The sequence below is a fragment of the Ceratotherium simum genome, chromosome 10, assembly GCF_057802395.1.
Source record: "Ceratotherium simum simum isolate JZ-2026a chromosome 10, ASM5780239v1, whole genome shotgun sequence".
Lineage (NCBI taxonomy): Eukaryota > Metazoa > Chordata > Mammalia > Perissodactyla > Rhinocerotidae > Ceratotherium > Ceratotherium simum.
In genome coordinates this window covers 63,547,039-63,567,621 of record NC_141909.1, presented here as the reverse complement: position 1 = coordinate 63,567,621, position 20,583 = coordinate 63,547,039, and the positions used below count along the sequence as shown (strand labels likewise).

At 36.9% G+C, this 20,583-nt stretch overlaps 1 long non-coding RNA gene and 1 pseudogene across 2 annotated transcripts; one reads left to right on the top strand and one right to left on the bottom strand.

Annotated features, from left to right (window-relative positions):
• Nucleotides 1-20,297, top strand: part of LOC147916137 (serine/threonine-protein phosphatase 4 regulatory subunit 2 pseudogene) — a 212,217-nt pseudogene extending 191,920 nt beyond the window's left edge.
• LOC147916138 (uncharacterized) lies at nucleotides 29-13,637 on the bottom strand. 2 transcript variants are annotated; one of them, XR_015553443.1, is made up of 4 exons: nucleotides 13,444-13,635; nucleotides 12,549-12,630; nucleotides 12,358-12,446; nucleotides 29-123 (listed from the first exon to the last, which is right to left on the bottom strand). It is a non-coding gene; the product is annotated as an uncharacterized LOC147916138 (long non-coding RNA). The 2 variants fall into 2 exon arrangements; XR_015553444.1 differs by lacking the exon at nucleotides 29-123 and adding an exon at nucleotides 7,868-8,421 and having other exon boundaries at nucleotides 13,444-13,637.
• Nucleotides 20,298-20,583: the final 286 nt, after the last annotated feature.

The following is a 20,583-nucleotide window of genomic DNA, read 5'->3' as shown; positions in this document are numbered from 1 at the left end:
GGCTTCAGAACTAGCAAATTCAATCAGCATAAGACAGAGTTTGTAGTAACATCTTTCATACCTCTGCAGTTACAAACACTTCACTGGCAATAAGGCAGGCACAAACCATAGTTCCCGTGCGTCCTAGAAAAGAAAAGTAGTTAGTTCATGAACCATTGTTCATGGTAGTACTTGGTATAAAAATACTCTCAGAAATATTCACAGTTCATCTTGGACTGATTTTCTTTCATTCTGCAAGTGCTTGTTCAAAATACTTCAATTCAGAAATAGCCAAAGCTGTTTCACCGCTCAGAGGTTCTACCTGGAATTCCGCCCTAACTGTGTGCATGAGCATGCGTGTGTGTGCGTATCCTGTTCTTGAGTCACCACTGCTGGGGCCTGCAGTAATTGGCAGAGGCAATCAGTTCTGCTCTAGGGCTCTGAAGCTAAAGAGTTACCTACCAGTTAAGAGCTAATCACACACCCTGTTTATCTAACATCAATAAAAGTACCTGTAAAAGGCAAAACATGGTCAGAACCCAAAACACCATCTTGTATTTGAATACCCATTATTCCTTACATTTTAGTTAGAGTTTTTAAGTGTGTTACAAAACATATATGAAAGTAAAAAGGACAGTATAATGAACCCCCGTGTACCTGTTCCCCAGATTCTATAATTATCATATCATATTGCTGTACTTGTTTAATTTCTATTTCCTCTTCCCTTCCTTCTTGCTTCTCTCTCTCTTTCCTCCTTTCTCTTTCCTCCTTTCTCTTTCCTCCGTAGCATTGTAAAGCAAACCCTTGATTTCATGTCATTTCATCCTCAGTTTCTTATGTTTTATTCCAATATATATTTTTGTCCTACTATACAAAATTCAAGTTAAAAAATTATGTTGCTTCTTTTATTTAGACAATGATCTGTAGCTTTTGTCTTAGCCAGTATATGCTGAACTTATTTTATGTAATTCCAAACTTAGCCTTCTACCTTGAGATGCACTCTATTTTCTAGTCCATCTTTTTTTTTATTGGACCACTAAAGTTATTTTGCAGCCCATAGGTTGAAAAACACTATTTGAAGCCAAGTACTTCCAAACAGGACTTTGTACTACCCTGTGCTATTACAAATAAAAGCCTCTTGCTAAACGGAGCTACTGACCGTTAATGACCTGGCTGTCAGTTGTATAGACTGTTAATATTTCAATTTTGGAGGACATCTCTGGTCTCTATAAGTCTGATATTTTCCCATTTGAAAAAAACTTTTTCAGCTTCACGTCCTTGTGGCTATGGATAAGTACAACCACAGCCATAGTAGATGCTCTCTCATCCAGTCAAGTCATGTACAGCAGGGAATCATAAAAATGATACATACTTGGCTTCAATATTGTATTTTCACTTAAAACATAAATGTACATTCATTCACTACACTTCTGATATTAGACAAAGGTTTTAACTTTTTAAATATGAGTCCCCCCAGTTGGCGTTCTTTCTTGGAAAGGCCAGGCTCATGGTATAAACCATTGCCTCATCTATATTTCTAGTTTCAGATTCTTTAGAGCAACCTAGGTCCAGAATCCTTCTAGATTTTACTACTGGAATTTTTCTCCCAATGTTTTACATTAGTCTTACTTGCATTTAATTCAGCTGCAATTTTGGTTGTAGGCACTCAACTTCATTGAATCTTCTTGAAACATTCAACTTAGGTTTCATAAAATTGTAACTCTTTCTGTTCACTCCGACGTTTTACAGATCTACATAATAGTTGATTACTTGCCGTAAGCATAATAACAAGTAGAACTGGCAGATACTGGTGGAAGCAGAAACACATAGCCATACTACAAAGAAGCTCACTAGCTACAAGTTTTCAACAGGCCAATGGACACCAATAGGTGTCTTCATGAGTGGGAATGGAGAACATCAGATAATCTACCAAGTTAGTCAGATGGAAGTCATAAGAGAGCTTTTGTTATCCTGAAGTCAGCAGAAGCATCTTGCACCTCTAAATATAGCACAATTCTTGGCTTTCATAATGATAATAACTAACGTTTGGGTAATGCTTTACAGATCTCATATAATCTTTACAACAACTCTGTGAGGTAAATAACCCAGCATAAAGAAACTGAGAAACTGAGGTTCTGTAAGTTTAAGAAACTTTCACCTAGTCAAATAGCAAGATATCTTAACGCCAGCTTATATGACCTTTTACAACAATCCTTAAACTGTATTCTTTCTCAAGTTGTGTCCATCACCCTTCCTCACAATACAGATCTTATACTTCAAATTCTTGAATCTACAAGCAGAGCACTGAGGTAATTTTCCAGACACCAAGAGTGGTAGCTGTGTGTGTGTGTGTCCCTTAGAGTTGTTTAAAGCACTTAAAAATGTAACTGAAACAATTTCTTCTTCAAGATATTCAGACCAAAATAGGCTTTTGTCAGTTTGACTGCCTTATTTGATACAATGAATGTCTCAAATGAAGATGAACTTTGTAGCATCCTTTAAAAGACTTTGAAAGAGCTAGAGAAGCTTAAATATTCACTCCTATTATTTAAATAAAAATATGCTCATTGCATATCTACTAGAAAAAGACTCAGGAAAGATAAGTCTGCTGCTAAAAACTGATAGCATACAGTTGAAGGATAACAATAATGGCCAGTATTATTGAGCCATCGACACTTCTTGCCAGATAGATAGTTTTCATATTTCATTTAATCTCTACAATAGGACTCTGAGGTTGGAACTGTCATCATCCACATTATACATATTAGAAAACTAAAGCATTGAGAGTTTAAGTAATTCACTCAGTGCCACACAATTATTTAATGGCATAGTTGGGATTTAAACCCAGATATTTTATTTCAAAGCCTGTGCTTTGAATCATTATGTTCTGATAACTGCAACTTTTCAATTTTCTTTTTACTTGTCAGTCTTTCAAATAGGAAAAAATTCCAATTGAAAAGGATAGACTAAACATTAGTAAAGACATCTATAAAGACAGCTGAAGAATCTGAGAGAGAGTTCTCAGTTAATTCTAGTCCTTGGGCCCAGTGGAATTCTATTCCAGAAAACTTAGAATTCCTGACTGGATGAACTTGCAAAGAGATTCCCCAGCATCACTAGTTATTCCCCATGGTGGAGAACAGGAGAGGTGTGGATGGCCTAGAGCTGATTTCATTTCCTGCTTTGAAAACCAGGAGGTGGTGCATTTCCCAGAGTGTAAGCCAGTAACCTTGGTATCAGTTGAGGAGAAATTTTAACACAAATATACTTGAAAGGATTGGTTGCATACACATAGATAAAGGAAAGCCATGATCACTCAAGCTCAATGTGAATTTTCTAGGCTCTGGTGGATTTATTTCATTTACTTCTTTGATATTCTCTTGGTACTCTTTATACCCTACCTTCCCTGCACACCTGTACTCTCAGGGTACTCCTTGTGTGACATCTCTGCTCAAATGTCTTTGTATGGGTGAGACCTTCCTTGGCCATCTACATATCAATTAGCAACCTCTCTCCCACTTCATATTCTCCTTATTTTTATTTTTTCAATTGCACGTATCACCATCTAATACATATATTTTTCTCTGTAAACAATAGACTGTGGCCTCCATGGGAGACGTGCACGTGTCTCCTTTGTACACTGTCACATAAATGCATCTCGACAGCATCTGGTGTTCAATGCATGAATGACCGAATATATCTGCCCTTTCAATTTATCATGTCATCCGGTCCCATGACCACTCATTTTCTCATTTTGTTTTCACTTCCTCAACCCCTAGAAGCATGATGGACAATTTCACTGTTGGTTTTACCAATACTGCATAACATTGCCAATAACATTGCCACTCTTGCTTCTGGGTCCTTTTGCTGTACCCATTCTGTACAAACCTAATACTGGGTCAATTTGGGCACCCACTTCCTGCATTCCTAGACCAGAGATGCAGAGACACCAGAGATGCAGAGACACCAGAGATGCAGAGAACTGCTGGAGAAAAATCACACAACTTTTCATATTGGTAATAATATCAATTAATGGTCTACCTTCCCACTGACTCTGAGTTTGCGTCTTCATTTCTTTCTTCACAGGCGAGACCTCCCATAACTTGTTGCCTCCCAGTGCCCCCTACAATCTTCCTGTGACTATGTCTATTCCTGTGACTACGCCTCTTCCCTTGAATCTCATTGGTGAGGAGTTTCTCCTCTTCATTTAGCCAAATCCTCCACTTGGGCTCTGGACCCCATCCTCTTCTCTCAACTCAGGGTTTTGACTTTATTAGTCCCCATTCTTCTGTATCTTCAACCTCTCCCTCTCTCTGACCCTTTCCCTTGGCAAATAAACACATTCAGGTCCCCTCGCGCTGTCTTATAAACAACACTCTCTATCAGCCCCAAATGCCCAAACAACTAAGTTCTCTCTGTCCTTTTACAGCCAAGCTGCTTGAGTCCCTAGTCTACACTTGCTATCGCCACTTCCTCCTCATTAATGATTCTGGTGCTGGCTATCTTTAGACCCCATTTTAATAATTATAAGAGCTACCATTTATTCACTGTTTACTATTTACCAGGTGGTCTACTACACAGTTTAATATGCATTACCTCATTTTAGTTTCTTAACAATCGTCTCAGGTAGGTATTACAATTCCCAGTTTACAGATGGGAAAACTGAGGTTTTGTTTTGTTTTGTTAAGTTTATTTATTTATTTTTTTGTGTGAGGAAGATCAGCCCTGAGCTAACATCCATGCTGATCCTCCTCTTTTTGCTGAGGTAGACCGGCTCCGAGCTAACATCTATTGCCAATCCTCCTCCTTTTTTCCCCTAAAGCCCCAGTAGATAGTTGTATGTCATAGTTGCACATCCTTCTAGTTGCTGTATGTGGGACGTGGCCTCAGCGTGGCCGGACAAGCAGTGCGTTGGTGCGTGCCCGGGATCCGAACCCGGGCTGCCAATAGCGGAGCGTGCGCACTTCACCGCTAAGCCACGGGGCCGGCCTGAAAACTGAGGTCTTGAATGGTTATCTAACTCACCCAAGTGGTTAGCAACGGTCCTAGGATTTAAATTCAGACAGTTTAATGCTAATTATCCCACTATTACCAACTGCATAATGATATGCACACTTTGAGGAACACCGTTCTGTAGCATTTACAAGTTTATTATGGCTTTCCAATTTTATTTCCAAATGCTTTCTTACATAACCATTTTTTTCTTTTTATCCTTTTACAGTAGATATCACAGTAGATATGTACAAGTTTACGAAATCAATCCATTTATCTATCTTAGTCTTGAACTTCTTTATGTCCCACTAATATGACTGCCTTTTCCAGTCACCTGCAGGCTTGCTTGACTCCTCTGGATTTTCAGTATTTTTCACTGTACCCTGGATCACTGTTTTGGAGTTTCCTTTGCTGGACCTTTTTTCTTTTTGCTTCATTTCAGGTATTTTGTTATTTATCTGGCAAATCTGGCAAGGAGGTTTCTGTTCTACCATTTTCCCATAAAGGACAAAAAAATATTCTAAGAAATTCTAAAGAGTTTTCTTTACAAGCATACTGAGAATATTAAATCTGAGTATTATTTGCATTAGAGTTCAATAAATCTAACAAAGATGATTGAAAGTTCTATTTCTAAATCAAGATGATGATTTGAGCACCATCGGTAGACTGAAAAACTTCCACCTCTATATCAAACATGTGGAAATGATAGAGAAAAAACATGGCTGAACTCAATAATGAAAAGGCAAGGAAAACACAGAGGATCAGAAATGGAGAGAGGAATCAAACTGGTAGGTAGGAGGTGAAGCCAAGAAACCTCAAAATAAACTATTAGAGGAAGAAGAAAAGGGTGAGAGGATCCACAGAATGCAGGAAAAGAGATAAAAAGAAGCACAGAAAAATTGTGGTAAATATAAAACACATAATTGAATGCCACAGATAAGTCCAAATATGTCAGCAATCACAATAAATACATTGAAAATGGAGCCACTAAGACTGCATTTTTAATGATACTGAGTATATGCTGTTTCAAGAGACAGACCTAAACCAAAATGACACAGAAAGGTTGAACATAAAATCATGACAAATTTATAGCAGAAAGAATCCATTCAGAAGATATAATAATCATGTATTTGCATGCACCTCACAACACACTGTGAAAGATAAAGAGCAAGAGTTGACAGAATAAAAAGAAGAAACCAACACATGAAATAGTTGATATAAAGAAAGAAATAGTAAAAAAGATAAGAAATAGTAAATATAAAGATTTGAGTAATATAATTAATAAGATTGATTTAATGGATAGATAGATGCCCCTGCTCAAGAAAATTAGAGAATATACATTATTTTCTAGGTATGAGATTTCTAGTTATAGTTTTAAATGGATCCTATATTACACCACAAAGAAAGTGTCAACAAATTCCAAAGACCCAATATCATCGTGCAGAAAAGAGTTAACATAGCAGGCCTGAGACTGCTATCCATAAACTTGCTTGCAAGTTTTGCCTTGGCTGCACTCTGGGAAATTGGAATTGGGGAGTCTTCCCATCTTTCCCAGATAAGCCTGGCTCACTGTGCCTAAACCGTTTATGCAAACAATATGGTTTATGCTGATCACCTGCTTTTCTTCCGCGAGTCTGGAATTTCAGCGTGTGCCAGGGAGAAGGTGTCTATGTGACCAGCCCCAGTAAAAACCTTGGGCACTAGGTCTCTAATGAGCTTTCCTGATCTCACATGTGTTGTCACAACTCACTGCTGAAGGCATTAATCACATCCTGTGTGACTCCACTGATGAAGACCCTTGGAAGTTTGTGCCTGGTTTCTTCTGGACTTTGCCCCAAGCACCTTTTATCTTTGCTCATTTTGCTTTGTATCCTTTCACTGTAATAAATCATAGCCATGAATATGACTATATGCTGAGTCCCGTGAGTCCTCTGGAGAATCACTGAGTCTGGAGGTGGGTCTTGGGGGCCTCTGACACAGCTGGTGGTAGAAGTGGGATTCACTAAAATGACCCTGACTCGCTGAAATATGGCAAAAGCATTGTTTGGGAAAAGGAAGGATGAAGGGATGGTATGACAAATCTTTGGTGCCTGAGTGGTTGTGGAGTTACCAGTGGTGTGATACAGCAGCTCAGGTGCTGTTGTGAGACGGAGAAGTTGCCTATGGAAGTAGAAATGATGGATCCAACCATATGAGAGTTGGCTTGCTGGCTCCCCTAGCAGATTTTGGCTGTGCTGGCTAAAGTGAGGAAAACATGCAACCCAGGTGATGCCCTTTGGTTTTATTCCCTCCTCCAAGTAGAAGGAGAAAGGGCCAAACATTCCTAAAAGTGAGCTTTGAGTGGGCCAAAAATGTTAAAAGTTTGCATTGCTCTTTTCTCCAAGTTGAAGGAAAAATGGTTAAATCAGTTCCCAGCGTGAACCAAAGCTTTAGATAAACCAGAGGGAGAAGAATAAAAGGCAAAAACTCTACAGTGATTACTGAGCAATCATATAGATTGGTGCTTCTCAAATTTCAAGGTGTACGAGTCATCTGAGGATTGTATTAAAATGCAGATTCTCATTCAGTAGGTCTGTGGCGGTTATGAGATTCTGCTTTTCTAAATGGCTCCTAGTTGATGCTAATGCCGCTAGTCCATGGACCTCACTTTGATTCTAGATCACTATCTCTGAACAAATACAATGAAAAATCAATGAGAAAACTATGGCTAAAACTCCTAAGCACTAGGGAATTTAAAATAAATAATTTCTAAATAATCCAGATGTTTAAAAATCACTTCTACATAATCTCTGTGTTAAAAAAATCAGGTAATTTTTAGGAGAATTATTTTTATGAGAATTAGTAGAATAATCATAAATTATTCAAAACTAAATGACAACAGAAGCAGTACCTATAAGACAACTGGAAGTTAGCTAAAGCAGTATTAACAGGAAAATACATAGACTTTAAATACATAGATCACAAAGCTAAGAAATTAAAATTTAATTAGTTAAATTTTCAATTCAAGAAAGTAGTAAAAGAAAATAAGTATACTCAAAACAAGCAGAACAAAATTGAATCTAGCAATTTATTAAAAAAGAATACAGCACAACAAAATTGTGTTTATTCCAGGAATACAAGGTTGGTTTACCATTTGATAATCAGTCAACATAATCAACCAGCTTAATAGAATAAAGGTGAAAAAGCATATTATCATCTTAAAGACTCAGAAAAATCTTCCAATAAAATTCAACATCCACTCATGTTAAAAACTCTTAGCAAATTAAAGGAATTTCTTAATCTGATAAAGAGTATCTAAAAAACAAACACATACACACGCAGGCACACACAAAACCCTAAAGTAATTGACGAGATGTTGTTGAAAGCCTTTCCTTTGAGAGCAGGAACAGAACAAGGATGGCTACTATCACCACTTCTAATTCAACACTGTACCAAAGGTTCTAGCCAGGGCTGGGGGAAAAAAAGAATTGAAAAGAAAAAAAAATACAGTTCATTATTTTCACATGATGTAATCCTGTGCCGTAAATCCCAAAGAAGTTACAGATAAATTAGTAGAATTAATAAGAGAGTTTAATGAAGCTGCTGATTGCAAAATTAATAAAATCAACTGCATTTAAAGCAACAATAAAAAACATTTAGAAAATAAAAATTTTAAAGGGATATCATTCATAATAGTATCAAAAATAACAAATACCCAGGAATAAATCTAATGAAAAACATACAAGCTTTCTGCACAGAAAATGAAAAAACATTATAAAGAGAGATTAAAGAAGACCTAACCAAATGAGGGGATATCTCCATTTATGGATTGGAAGACACAGTATTGTAAAGATTTCGATTCTCCTCAATCTACAGATTCAATATAATTCCAAACAAAATTCCATCAGGCGTGTGTGCGTGTGTGTGTGTGTGTAACTTGACAAGGTGATTCCCTATTTATGTGGAAATGTAGATGGCCTAAAAAACCCAAACAATTGTGAAGAACAACAAGATGGATGGATTTCCTTGACTGTAAATCAAGACTTATTAGAAAGCAATTTGTGTTACTGGCACACAGGTAGATGAAAGAGCAATGAACAGAATAGAAAGTTCAGAAACAGATCCATGTCCATAGAGCAGTAAAGAAATGAAAGTCTTTCCAATTAGTGTGCTGAAACAATCAGAGAGCCATATGGAAAAACACGAAACTTGACCTCTTCCTAACACCACACACAAAAATCAACTCCAAATGGAACAAACCTTCTGTAAGATAATATAAGAGAATGTCTTTTTAAACTCAGGGAAAGATTTCTTAATTCGGACACAAAAACACTATCCTTATAAAAAGAAAGAATAATATACATTGACTATGTTAGAATGAAGAACTTCTGTTAACCAAAAAATACTCGTAAGAGAGAGAAAAGGTAAGTTACAGAACAGAAAACCTTTCTTGCAATACCTATAACAAACAACAGAGTTGAAATCGAGAATAAAGAACTCCTACAAGTCAACTGGAAAAAACCAAACAATCCAGGAGAAAAAATGGACAAGGAAATTAAACAGATACTTCACAAAAAAGGATATCCAAGTGGCTAATAAACCTATGAAAAAGCTGTCTCAGTTTCATTATTATTCTGTAATAATCATAGAAATGCAAATGAAAGCCATAATGAGACACAACTACACATCCACCCAATGGCTAAAAATAAAAACAACTGAGAAGTCCAAAGTATTGGTGAAGCGTGGAGCACTTGGAACTTTGATAAATGTCAGTTGAGTGTAAATCGGTGCAACTGTTTTGGAAAACAAATGATATCATCTATCAAAGTTCAAGATTCATTATCCTAAGACACAACAATTTTAGTTCATATACTCAACAGAAATGTGGGCACATGTGCAACAAGAAGCGAGTATTTCATAGCAGCATTATTTATAATAGTAAAAACTGGAAACAATCCAAATGTAATAGGAAAAAAACCCTTCCATTTGCAGTATTTAACAAAAGATATGCAAGACCATCATGAAGAAAAGTATAAAATATTATTGAAAGACAGACAAGATGGTTCAAATAAACAGAAAAAAAACCCATGTACAACTCAATATTGCAAAGTTGTCAGTTCTTTATCAAATTAATCTATAAATTCAATCAGTTCCAATAAAAATCCTAAATGTATATTATTGTAGAACTTAATAAAATGATTCTAAAATTAAGTGTAAGAAAAGCCAAGACAATTCTGTCTTTATCAAGACATATAAAGCCATAAAAATTACAATAGCATGATATAGAGAACTCAGAAACAGTCCCAAACATTTATGGAAACTTGATAAGTGACTGAGAAGGGATTACAAATCAATGGGGAATAAATGAGCATGCAATAGATGGTGTTAGGACAACTTCCAACCATATGAAAAAAACACCTCCCTCTCCAAATTCTAATTAAAGACCTAAATGTAAAAAATGAAACTTTAATATTTTATATTAGAATATCTTCACTATCTCAGAGTATGGGTGGGTTTTTTTTTTTTTTTTTTCCTGCAGGGAAAGATTCGCCCTGAGTTAACATCTGTTGCCAATCTTCCTTTTTTTTTTTTTTCTCCCCAAAGCCCCAGTACATAGTTATATATCCTAGTTGTTAAGTCATTCTAGGTCTTATATGTGAGCCACCACCACAGCATGGCAACTGACAGAGGGGTGGTGTGGTTCCGAGAACCAGAAGTGGACCTGGGCTGCCGAAGCAGTGAGCGCCGAACTTGAACCACTAGGCCATCAGGGCTGGCTCTGGATTTCTTAAACACGACAAAAAAAGCATGAACCACACACACACACACACACTCGACTGATGAATTTCACTACATTCAAAATTACAAACTTCTATGTGACAAAATAAATCATAATAAAATTTAAAAGACAACACAGTGGGAGGAGATATTTATAGTATAAACTACTAACAAAAAATGAGCATTCAGATTATTTAAAGAAGTCCTATAAATCAATAAATGTTTTGACTATCATGATACTACTGGTAACACGGAGGCACTAACCAACAAGAAAAGGGGAAAACCAATACGAATGAAAACTTGGAGAAAGAGGCTGCTCTGGTGCACACCAGCTGAATACCAGCCCTCCAAAGAGTCTTAAAGGAAAATCAATGAAAGACGTGAACAGAGAATAATGTTAAGTCCTCTCTCAGAAAAAAGAAAAAAATTAAATTTGAAATGAATGTTTTGCTTCAAGCAGGGAATTAGCTTTAATGAAAAGAAAACTGAAGCCAATTGCTTGAATTATAATACTTTAGGTTGACCCATGTGAAATGGCCATTTTTATAAGTAAAGATAGTCAAAAACTGGCAATTCCATATGGTTCAACCTCTATATTCTTCATTTATCCATGGTATTGTAAATTGCCAATATATACAGAAGACTTCAACCTGTGGAGCTGAAGACAGAACTTGCCTACTCACGAATGGGCTTGAAACTCATGTTCAAGTAACACTAAAACTTGATTCTACTCAATTATATAAGCCAGTTTTAAAGAGTGGTGTTTTCCTGGAATTCAATATAAAAAGCCATTTTATAGCTCACCAAAAACATAATTCTTTGTTTGTCAAAAATTGTGAGATATGCTTAGATGATTATTAAAAGTTTGAAGCTGAATGAGAGAAAATCTAACTCAACTTAAATTGGCTGGATTTAGAAAGCGGCTTTTTCATTTTACCGCCGCAAAGTCAGCTTCTTTGTATCATTACACTATAAGAATTCCAGCATAATTTTGGGTTTTTGAAATAGCATCGCTATTGACTCCCTTAACCTTAAAAGGCTCTCACAAAATTTAAGAATAATCTTAAATAGAGTAAAAGGGCTCGGACAGTAAACACCGCTTGTATTTGGACAGATTATTTTAGCAAATCAAAAATGAAGAAACCCAAATAGTCAATAGACAAGGGAAAATACGCTCAACATTGCTCAGTTCTTTTTTTTTTTTTTTTTAAAGATTTTATTTATTTTATTTTTTGCCCCCAAAGCCCCAGTAGATAGTTGTATGTCATAGCTGTACACCCTTCTAGTTGCTGTATGTGGGACTCGGCCTCAGGATGGACAGAGAAGTGGTGCCTCGATGCGCACCCGGGATCCGGACCCGGGCTGCCAGCATCGCAGCGCGCGCACTTAACCACCAAGCCACAGGGCCGGCCCTCAGTTCTTTTATTCCTATTTTCTTCCTTCCTTCCTCTCTTCCTTCCTCCCCCTCTCCTCCCTCTTTCCTTCCCTTCCTTCAGTCTTGAAGCTAATAATAAAAAATGTTAACAACTATTAATACTGATTAATAGCAGTATGTATCTCGGTCTTGCACTTTAACATATGTTTCAAATTTCTTAAGAAAAAGAGAAATAAAAAGAAAAATGTTGTTACCTTTGCCGCCTTTGCAATGAATCGCTACAATGTTCTCTGTATCTTGAGCCAGCCACTCAACTACTTCCTTCGCAAGTTGCAGCATCTCACTGATTTCAAATGTAAGATTTTTAGTTGAATTCAAATACTTCAAAAAAATCAAGCTCAATTTATTTAGCCCTCTTCTGACAGGCAACTTGGAGAAAACTTACTTCAGAGTGGGGACATTGTGGTCGTCAATCATGACTCGATGGACCCTATGGTGGAAGTGCTCAGGATTATAAGCTTTCTCACCTAAAATAAATGATATATAGGTCATATTTCTATACCTAATAAACACAGTAAATGATCAAGCTATGAATAAGTTATACTTTTCTATTAGAAATTCCTTATCCATCTTTAAAAGGAGCTTTCTGACTGGCTCCTGCTGCTCTAAAAGAAACTAAATGGTCTCAAAAACATAAGGCCAGTAGTGGTTTGTCCATCTTGAGTAACCTAAGCCCAACTTATTTTGGTTTGTTTAATAGGCCTTACTTGAAATTTTCTAGCAGGCTACTCATTACATTAGCGTAGGGTAGTTAGACACCACAGAGCAGAAGCAAATGTGGCTGACCAAAATGCTTGCCTCCTGAAAATGTCTATCTAATGTACAGGAAGAGGAAAACTCAGGAGAGACAAAGTAGTAAGCTGAGATATAATTGTTTTCTACACAGTTTTCCTTTTTTTTTTTTTTCCATGTAGGGGCCTGCTCTCCTCACACCCCACACCTAGTGGGTTAGAGTACGCATTTGTTGAATTGTCTGTCTTCAAAACACAAGCTGGCAGGAAAGACAGGAATATTTTCCTAATCTAATACCACTAGAGTGGACTCCTCCTAGAATGGGTCCGCCTCTACTCCAGCCTCCTGCCTCCCTCACAGGGCACTTTGTGCTGTTGAGCTATCTTCTCCCACCAAATAGGGCCAGCACAAGATGGACACTTTTTTAACTCACTTCCTACCATGACCAAATACTTAGGACTAGATGAAATGGAAAACCTGAATCATCTTCTTACATGCAGTGATCAGTTTTCTACCTATAGTAGCAAAATATCTAGTCATGTACATACTGCATAGATTGTAGACTTGATAGTGGTTTTGATGCTTGGTATCCAGGAACCGCACAACTTCCTAAAATCGATGGACACGTATATTACATATATCCACACAGCACCAACAGAAGCCATTTCCTAGGAGTAACCTAAAGTGCTTATTACCTTTTATTCACTTGTCCCTCACTTAGCACCTTTTAGGGGAGATTCAGGGACTATGAGGGTATGTGCATTCCAAGTCATATCTAACCCACTGATAGTTTTCAAATAGCCCACAAGGTTGTGCTTGACTACTCTGATCAGCCTCTTATCATAAATACACATTGTTTAAAGACACCAGAGAAGGAAATTAGATGGTTAACCGGCTTTAAGTAAATTTGTTCCAAATCATTAGTTCACAGTAGTATATGATTCTCATCTAGATCTAATTCTAAATAGATATGTCTTTTAGATAATGATCTGGATATTACAATCTATCTAAGCACTATTTAAATAAATAAATGCAAAAAATGTATGTATGATTGTGTGTGTGTGTGTGTGTGTGCACGATAGAAAAAGATAAACACATTATATCAAATTTTATTTTATTTATTTATTTTTTTGCTGAGGAAGATTAGCCCTGAGCTAACATCTGTGCCCATCTTCCTCTATTTTGTATATGGGACACTGCCACAGCGTGCCTTGATGAGTGGTGAGTGGGTCTGCCCCCAGGACCCGAATCTGCAAAGCCCGGGCCGCCAAAGCAGAGTGCGCAAACTTAACCACTACCCAAATTTTGGATAAGTGGTGGCAATACGGAGACTTTCTTGGCTCATCTGTGTTTTCTTATTTTCTAATGAATATGTATATGTGTATGTGTATATATGTGTATGTATATACACACATATATGTATATATGCATAACTTTAAAATAAGAAATAAATAGTGGTTATTATTTAAAATATAGTTAATATCACCATACTAATACAACAATATTTCCAGCAAACTTATCCATCTGCAGCACACACATGTGCATGTGTCTCTGTCAAAAACAAAAGTTACTGTAAAAAATCTCAAAAATTGATTAGTATAGTACCCTTAGAGCAATGTTTCCTGGCTTAATATTGAGAAAAAGAAAAACTAAGGTATTAAAGTAATCAATTTGTTAAACTGATTATCCCTGTCAGGAGAAAATAATAAATCAAAAAGATAAACATTCTGAGTCTGCACAGGACTGTGGTAGGGGGGATAAATAGTCTTACACACATCAAAAATGCATGGGATTCCTTACACCAAGATAAAATCCAGATGGATTGAGGAATCAAATATAAAAAACCCACAAATATCTCTAAGAAATTTAAGTGAACATTAATCAAGTCTTTGGATGAGGAAGAACTAAGGATTAAATCAATGGAAGATCAACAGATTTATGTTTGACTTCATAAAAATTTGAAACTTCTGTTGAAAAAATGCCACACTACAACAAACAAATAATGGGAGATTTTTCAGTAAAACTGAGTGAACGAGGACGATGCCTAGTATACTCTATAAATTAGTTAGAGTAGTATAAACTAATAACTCATTAACAATAATTGAAAAAGTACTCCCTCACCCTATAGATAAATGGGCCATAAATAAAAACGTCAATTCACAAAGAGAAAATCCAACTGGCTAACAACCTACATAGACGAATATTTAGCTTCACCAATAAAGATGCCAATCCGGCGACGAAATGCCATTTTCACCCATGAAATTAGCCCTTTCCTTTTTAATGAGAAAATCCAATGCTGGCAAATATGGCATGAAAATTAAACCTTTGATTTATTGCTGATACAATCCCTTGGATTTGGCAGTATATATTAAGAACTCTGAAAGTATTCATACTCTTTGACCAGTTAATTTCCCTCCTAGGAATCTACGCAGAAGAAGCTTTATGCCTTTGTTGCTGCGTTATTGATAATACTGACACTTACCATCCAACGCTAAAGGTTAATTACAGCACTAATAAAATATCATGCAACCGTTAGAATACGCTTCTGCCCTTATTTTCTCAGCTTTTTTTTGTTGTTAGCAGCATCGAGTTGATTCCGACTCACAGGACTCTGTGTACAGCAGAGCAGAACCCTCCCTGGTCAGGTCCTTCTTCCTAGTCTGTCTAGTCTGCAAGCTCCACTGCAGCCTGTCCCCCATGGGTGACCCCGCTGGTATTTGGTATTTGAAATACCAATGGCATAGCTTTCAGCACCACAGCAACACGTAGTCGCCACAGTATGACAACCAACAGACGACTGGTGTGACGTTCGCTGATGAGGAAACAAACCCAGGCTGCAGAGGCGAGAGCGCCAGAATCTTATCCACTTGACCACCAAGGCTGGCTTTATTCTCTCAAGAAGTAACTATTTCACAGTGGTTAATTTATGTGCAGCCTTCTTTAGTATACCCACATTTAAGGATAGTCAGTATTTGCTTTTTTATGGGAAAATTAATATATCTGAGTGGTTAAGCTTCAGGGATTTAAAAAAATCTCCTTCATGTTTCTCTAAATGTTTAAAAAATGATCTTGAGGATTGGAGTTTTCTCCATGAGTCCATCCTTGACTCAATATGGAGATAATTTACTGCTGTGTTTTCTGACCTAAGTAGTTTACCTGAAGACTCCAAATACCTCTTATCTGAATTAGCTGAACAGAGACATAAAGCATCTAGACAAAAGTTCGACTCCGCCAAGAAACTACATTTTTGAGTCACAATCTGTCACCAGCCGCCCAGTTTCTGTCCTCAAGGAGAATAAGGAATATTCAGTTGTACCAAGGCCAAAAGCGAAAAGCTAAATAAGACTTTTAGGACTATAGGTAATCGATATCTCATTTTCTAAATGGCTGGGCCTTTACATGGGCTTATTAAGTTTACAATTCCTGAAACTCTTCCTTGGGATGCAAAAGAGGAAAATGCTGTTTATTCTTTGAAAGGCTTTTTACAACAACATCCACCGTTGAGTTTCTAAATAAGCCAAACCCTTCTCTCTGTTTACAAAATATTAACTCAAATATTAACTAAACAAAATAGTTCACACCAGAAGTCTACTGTCTACCTTAGCACATTCCTCGACGTGGAGGTGAAGGCACACCCTCCTTGCTTGCATGTGGTGGCAGCAGTGGCCAAACTTGTTGACACTTCCACCACAGTGCTTGCTTCTCCTGTCCCACATCCACACGATTCTTGCTACTTCTAGGCAACACTTCTGGACATTTCTCTGTTAGCACATTTACCACTTATGAAATCCTACTGTTTGCCCTGCATATTACTATTCAGTGTTGTTCAAAATATAACCACGCAAGTTTATTCCCTCTTGAGAGTAAAGGAGAACCACATGACTGTTCAGCATTCTCTCGGGAGTTAAGTATGCCCAGATCTGACTCTCGCACCCTTTAGTCAACCCTGATTTAAAATAGTTTGTAGATGGCTCTTATCTTGAGTTTGCTTGAGCCTGCAATCTGGCAAAAGATGAGAGTAAATATTAATATGTATAGTAGATGTGTTTTGGGGGTGGTTCTCAATTTACAGATTTTATGAAAACAGATGATTTATTATCTCCTCTTTGAATATGCTGACTAAAAATGCTAAAGGGATCAATGACTTATTAGAACTTTGTCAATATTCCAGAAGATAATAGTATAATAACTGATAGAAACCAGAAGTCTAGAGACCACTCCAGAAGCCACACATAATGTCCTTGCTTTGACATACACACTAAATTAAATTTTTTGCTTTTTTTTTTAACAGCTAGTATTAAGTGTTGTTAAATTGATATTTATCATCACCAAATCTACAAAAGAAAATTGGCTCCGTTTAGACAAGTTATAATTAACTCACAGTTATCAGCTGAACCTACTGAAAAAGCAATATTGGCAATCAAGGGATGCTTTATCAGTAAAGATGGATTATGGCAATTTTGGGATGGCTGCCCAGAAGTGCCATGATCCATCCAATGGACCCTGGTCAAATTACTCCATAACTGTTCTCATTATGGAAGAGGTTAAGTAGTTTCTACATTAAACAGTAATTTAGAAAATTATTCAAAATTGGCCAAGGGAGTGGTTGAATCGCGTCTTACATCGAAATAGCATAACCTGGGTAAGATATGCTTCAGGCCTCCTTCCTCAAGGCCTTTTTGGACATTTACAAATGGATTTTATGCAACTTTCCAAGTCACAAGGCTCTGAATATGTATTAGTTATTGTTTGTAAATGTTTTACATGTATAGAAATGTTTCCCTGCCTTAGAATAAGGTAGAATGATTTCATTAATGGTCCCAATTCTTCATCCCTCCCTGTATCCATCTTGTAGTGTCCTCTCACTCTAATATTGGGCTCCATCATCATGTGAGTTGATTTGGTCAACGGGATGACACAAAGCAGAGGCTTGCAAAGCCCTTATAAGATTCCACTCTAGCTCTTGCCTTTTGCCATCACCATGAGAACAGACCCAGGCAAGCCTAACGGAGGATGAAGACATGTGGAGCACATATGAGTTACCCCAGACACCCCGCTAAGGTCATTGTAGACCAGCTGATAAGCACATTTCAAGAAAAGAAAATTGAAGTTAATATCTCTCATTAATATATACAAAAATCCCTAAATAAAATATTAGCAAATAGGATCTAGTGATATATAAAAAGGATAATACATTAAGACCAAAAGGGGGTTACTCAGGAATAAAAAAGGTTGTTTTAACATTTGAAAGTCTCAATGGAATAAGAGAAAAACATTTTGATTATCTCAGTAGATGCAGAAAAAGTACCTGATATATTCAGCACCAATTCATGATTAAAAACTCTTAGCAAACTACAAATAAAATGGAAGTTTCTTAATCTGGTAAAGGACAGCTACAAAAAGCCTCTAGAAAACATCATTCTAACAGTGAAATAGCTAAGTCTTTCTACCTAAGTTTGGGAACAAGGCAAGGCTGTCTACTCTTACCACTTCTATTCAACATTACAGTGGAGTCATAGACAACTCAAGAAAGAAAGAAAAAGAAATAAAAGGCATAAAAAGTGGAAAGAAAAGAGTAAATTACATGATTATGTATGTAAAAGTTCCCAAGGAATCTACAAATTAATTATTGAAATGAATACGTGAAGTTATGAAGGGTGCTGGATATACATACAAAAATCAGTTATATTCCCATGTATCAGCAGCAGACAATTAGAAAGTGAAAATTTAAAAATACCATTTAAAATAGCATCAAAATCCATCAAATAGGGATAAAACTAACAAAAGATGTGCAAAGCCTGTACAGTGAAAATGTTGCTAAAAGAAATTAAAGAAGATCTAAATAAACGGAGAGATATATTATGTTTGTGGGTTGGAAGACTCAATATTTTTAGATGCTGATTCTCCTCCAAATTAAGCTATGTAGTCAATGTCATCCAAGCTAAAATACCAGCAGGGTGTGTGTGTGTGGAAATTAACAAGCTGATTCTGATATTTATATAGAAACTCAAAGGACCTAGGAAAGCCAAGATAGTGTTTTGTGTGTGTGTGTGTGTGTGTGTGTGTGTGAGAGGAAGATCAGCCCTGAGCTAACATCCGATGCCAATCTTCCTCTTTTTTCTGAGGAAGACTGGCCCTGGGCTAACACCCATGCCCACGTTCCTCTACTTTATAGGGGACGTCGCCACAGCATGGCTCGACAAGCGCTGCATCAGTGTGCACCCGGGATTCGAACCTGTGAACGCCGGGCCGCCGAAGTAGAGTGTGCGCACTTAACCACTAAACAACCGGGCCGGCCCAAGCCAAGACAGTTTTAAAGAAGTACAGGCTCTTCTGGGTTGGTGAGCAGGTGGAAATGCTGGGAGAACGGGGAGTCTGGAGAGGGCTTGGAAACTTTGTGCCCCTTCCCCCATACGTTGCCCTAGGCATCTCTTCCATCTGGCTGGTCCTGAGTTGTATCCTTTGCTAACAAGGCGGAAATCTAATCATCAGGTGAATAAACATCAAATGAAGATGCTGTGGAAACATCAGGTGAAAAGACTCAAGTTGGACAAAGAAGGTGAAGTCGGAGAGATGGCCAAACAACTTCTAGTGAAATCTCTTCAGTTACGGTAGAAGAAACAGAAGAATCATCGTCATCTAAGAATAAAGACAAAGCAAGTGGTTGTATCAGGCAGCACTGTACAGAAGAGGACAAAGAGGAAGAAGAGTCTCTAATGACATCAACAGACTTGATCCCAGAAAGAAAAAAAATCAAGAAAAAGAATCTGACGACGCCTTAACTGTGAACGAAGAGACTTCTGAGGAAAAGACTCAAATGGAGGAATCTCGTCTGTCTCAAGCTGAGAAAGATTTGCCTTCCAAAGGAAGTGAAACTATAAGGCCCTGTAAGTAGTGAAACAGAATAATTAGTAGGATCCAATACCAGTCGAACTGGAGAGATTGTCTCAGAATCATCCATAGAAAATGAGGATGAGCCACAGAAGTCACTGAGGAACCGATAGAACAGATTATTTAGAAACATTCAGCTGCAGTATTTGACATACAATTCTAGTTTCACACTGTACGAGGTTTTTATGTAGTAAAGTGGAGCTTTAGTTTTACAAGAGAAGCAGGTTGTAAAATAAAGTACTTTATGGGATAAATCCTGAGAGAGTTGTTCACATAGGAACTGTGAATTATCAGCTCCTCTGGCTCCTGCTTATTACTGACTTTTTTTTGGTGGGGGAGTCTGGTTAATCAGTGGTTTGTGTATAGATTTATTAAAATTTAGAATTAAGGTTTTAAATTGGAAGGTAATAATTACAATTTTTAAACTTTGAGGAGAGTATCACATTTATACATAGACACGAGAAAGCTTTGTGTCTTGTCTTTTTCTGACAGCTCTAGCAGTTTTCATATTTTCATCAGTTTCAACATTTTACCATGTGAACTGTAGGGTTTCATGATAGTTATATACTATTAATATTTATAAATATACATTATATATATTCATCTCTTACAGAAACAGAAAAATATAAAATTTGCCCCCCTAGAATAATATTTTATATTTATATGTAATATATTATACAGGTTATATTACAACATACAGGTTATATTACAACATACAGGTTATATTATATAATATATACATATCTATGTTACATATTTATAACAGATAATTTTATATGATATGATTATCTACATAT